The following is a 4,384-nucleotide window of genomic DNA, read 5'->3' on the forward strand; positions in this document are numbered from 1 at the left end:
CAACTGGAACGACTTGCCAAGAAAACATCTCTCACTGTACATCAAGAAGCCCACAACCTCCACCTCTCTGCCTACAAAGATGCCCTCACCGCCGCCAAGTCTGCCTATTTTTCCACCATCATTAATGATTCCAACCACAACCCCCACACCCTCTTCGCCACTGTAAACAACCTCCTCAAGCCCCGTGCCGATGCCCTCGCCAACTCCACTGCTGAACAGTGCAACTCATTTCTCCAATTTTTTGCAGACAAAATCCCCGCTATCAACAAATCACTGTCCCCTGCGTCTGACTCAGCAGCATCTCCTCCGGCCCCTCTTCTCCCCATTCCTCTTGACCTCCATACCCCTCCCCCTGATTGCCACCTCTCCCGGTTTGTTCCAGTTGCCCCTACCACTATCTCTGAACTAATCAGCTCATCAAAATCCACAACCTGCTCCATTGATCCCCTCCCCACCCCCCTACTGAAGAAATGCCTCCCTGCCCTATGCCCCTACCTCACCAAACTTTTCAATTCCTCACTGTCCCATTGAATTGTCCCCTCTTCCTACAAAACTGCAGCTGTCACCCCAATTCTCAAGAAACCTGGTCTTGAGCCATCCTGCCTCAACCACTACCGGCCAATTTCCAATCTCCCCTTCCTCTCTAAAACCCTGGAACGCATTGTCGCCACACAACTCCAAACCTACCTACACTCCAACAACCTACTTGAACCCCTCCAGTCTGGTTTTCGCCCACTCCACAGCACTGAAACTGCACTCCTTAAAGTGCTAAATGACCGCCTCATCTCTGCTGATACTGGAGCCCTTAACATCCTCATCCTCCTCGACCTGAGTTCAGCCTTTGATACTGTGAGCCACAACATCCTGCTCACCAGATTGAAAGATGTCGGTATTGAAGGCACCGTACTCAGCTGGCTCCAGTCTTACCTCTCCAACAGGTCACACTTCATCTCACTTCACAACCACTCCTCTGTTCCACCCACAGTCACACAAGATGTTCCCCAAGGTTCTGTACTCGGCCCACTCCTTTTCATCATCTACATCCTCCCTCTTGGTCAGATTCTCCGCCATTTCAACTTGGACTTCCACTGTTATGCTGATGACACCCAGATATACCTCAGCACCAAATCCCCTCACAATCCACCCCTCTCTCACATCGACTCCTGTCTGTCTGCAGTTAAAGTCTGGATGCAGCAAAACCTCCTCAAACTCAACAGTGACAAAACTGAACTCCTCTTCATTGGCTCCAAGTCCACTCTCAGCCAAATCAACAACCTTGCACTCACCATCGATGGCACTACTGTCTCCCCTTCCCCCCAGGCACGAAACCTTGGTGTGACCCTTGATCCCACCCTCTCCCTTGAGCCACATATCCGCCAAATGGTCAAATCCTCCTTCTACCACCTTCGCAACATTGCAAAAATAAGATCCTCTCTCACACGCCCTGCTGCTGAGATACTGATCCATGCCTTCATCTCCTCCTGCCTTGATTACTGCAACTCACTGCTCTATGGCATCAGTGCTAGCTCTATCAAGAGACTCCAATTGGTCCAGAACGCATCTGCCCGACTTTTAACTTTCACCAAATCCTGGCACCACATCACCCATGTCCCAAAAGACCTCCACTGGCTACCCATCTCCCACCGGATCAATTACAAACTCCTGGTTCTTACTTATAAAGCTCTTCACAAATTGGCTCCCCCATACCTCACCGATCTCCTCTCCCCTTACCAACCCTCTCGGTTCCTCAGATCCACCTCAGCCTCCCTTCTCTCTACCCCCATGTCCAACCTCTGTGGCTTTGGTGACCGAGCCTTCTCGAGAGCAGCTCCCAGGCTCTGGAACTCACTTCCCCAAATCATTAGAGACTCAGAATCCCTCTCACTCTTCCAATCCCGTCTCAAGACACACCTTTTCTCCATTGCCTTCTCGTGCCCCCCCCCCCGTCCGCTCATTAACCCCTGGTCTGGGGCAGGCTGGGGACTGAGCGCTTGACCTGCATCTGTGATTTATGACGTTTGTGTTTCTTTCCCTTTATATCTGTCCGAGTCGGAGATACTGCCGGTGTCGTGTGTGGCTGCCGCTTCTCCCTCTCGTAGCCCCCCTTCCCATCCACCCCTGTATGTCTGTGTTATGTTCATCTGTCGTCTTGTTTCACTCCATTTATTGTAAAGCGACTTTGAGTACTTGAAAAGCGCTATATAAGATTTATTTATTATTATTATTATAAGTCAGCAGAAGCACCTTGTATTCTGATCTAACATGGATAGGAAGCCAATGAAGGGAGGCAAGAATTGGTGTGATATGGTCAAATTTCCTAGATTTAGTTAGGATTCTAGCTGCAGCATTCTGAACCATCTGAAGACTTTTAGTACTAGAATGTGGCAGACCTGAAAACAGAACATTACAGTAATCAAGTCTGGATGAAACAAATGCATGTATTACAGTCTCTGCGACAGCCATGGAGAGAAAAGACTGAATTTTAGCTATGTTATGTAAGTAAAAAAGGCAGTCTTGGTAATTTCTTTCATGTGTTTATCAAAGAAAAGGCTGCAATCAAATGTAACACCAAGATTTTTGGCTGCCACACTTTGCGAAACCACAGAGTCGTTGATGGTTATTGTTACTTGATCAAATTGGTGTCTGCGTCTAGCAGAGCCAAGGACCAGCATCTCAGTTTTACCCAAATTTAAAAGCAGGAAATTCAGTGACGTCCATTTTTGCACAGTAGCCAAGCAGGCCTCTAAGTTAGTCATTTGAGTATGATCATCAGCCCTTATAGGCACATACAGCTGAGTATCATTCACATAGCAATGGAAATGTATTGCATGACTGTGTATAATTTGGCCAAGAGGTGAAATATAAAGAGAGAAAAGTACAGGGACAAAAACCAAGCCCTGAGGTACACCATATTTAACATCAGAGAATTTCGATGTAATATTATTATAGTAGACACACCGTGTTCTTCCAGATAAGTAAGACTTAAGCCAAGAGAGAGCTAAGCCAGAGACACCAAAATTACAATTTTGTCTAATAGTATACAGAGGAATCAGTGGTGTCAAAGGCTGCACTGAGGTCCAGTAGTAGAAGCACAGAAGTGTAATCAGAGTCCATAGCTAATAGAAGATTGTTCACCACTCTGGTCAGAGCATTTTCAGTGGAGTTACGGGGCCTGAAAGCTGCTTTAAAAGATTCATATACGTAGATGGTTTTCTTCTATATGGGTCGAAAGTTGTTGCTACACAACTCTCTAGTACTTTAGAAAAGAATGGAAGATTAGAGACTGGTTGATAGTTATTAGGCGAACCTGGACTGAGGTGCGGTTTCTTAAGTAGATGTCCATCCACAGCTGTCTTAAAACTGCTGGCAACAGGGTGCCCTGGTGGCTCACCTGGTAGAGCACGTACCACATAAGGCTGAGTGAGTCCTTACCGCAGAGGCCTGGATTCAAATCCGGTCCAGGCTCTTTGCTGCATGTAATCCCCTCTCTCCCCTGCCTTTCCTGCCTCTGTCTCTTGACTGTCACTATCAAATAAAGGCAGAAAATTGAAAAAAAAAAACTCTTAAAAACTGTTGGGAACAGTGCCAGTAGTAAGTGATAAGTTAACAATGTCTAGCATTGTAGGTCCCAGGAAAGGCCAGAGGTCTTCAAAAAGTTTCGCTCGTAAAGGGTTAAGTAGGCAAGTAGTTGGTTTAGAAGCTGACACAAGCTTAGTCAAAGTATCAATAGAGATAGCCTCAAAAAGCTATAATAACCGGGACTATCGGTGACTCATCCAAGTGACTTCTTCAGACTGACGAGGTCACTTAGATGAGTGATGAAATGTTTCTCCAACTAAATGTGTCCAGATGGACCGGTTCACTTTCCTGTGAAATTCCTCCAACATTCTGTTGGTCATCCAACTGATATGCAGCACTTCCCAGTTAGTATGAATCACTTACTTTTACTATTATCTGCGATCACCATCATGCTCTTAATGAATTAAACACCAACGCTGACCAGTTCTAATACAACCACAATATGCATTCTGATGGCAATAATATACCCATGATACTGAGCTAGATTAGTGTCCATCTACATTGTACCTACTGTCCTTTTCAGCGCCTCTGGATAAGACGCACTTACACTAAATGCCCTTAACATTACATGTATTCTTCCCTATATGATTACTATATAGCAAATACACTACTACTGCTTCATAAAGTATTAAAAATTTCATGGTCTTTATTTAGTGTTCAGCGGTGCCAGTTGGCGTAACCTGAATTTATCAGCTAACTGCGGGCTCTCTTGTAAGTCACTTTGGAGAAAAGCGTCTGCTGAATATGTAAAAAGTTATGGAACCAGAAATGTTGCATGGCTCCATCTTTGGTCCCACACATCACC

This window comes from Lampris incognitus, chromosome 17, assembly GCF_029633865.1.
Source record: "Lampris incognitus isolate fLamInc1 chromosome 17, fLamInc1.hap2, whole genome shotgun sequence".
Classification (NCBI taxonomy): domain Eukaryota; kingdom Metazoa; phylum Chordata; class Actinopteri; order Lampriformes; family Lampridae; genus Lampris; species Lampris incognitus.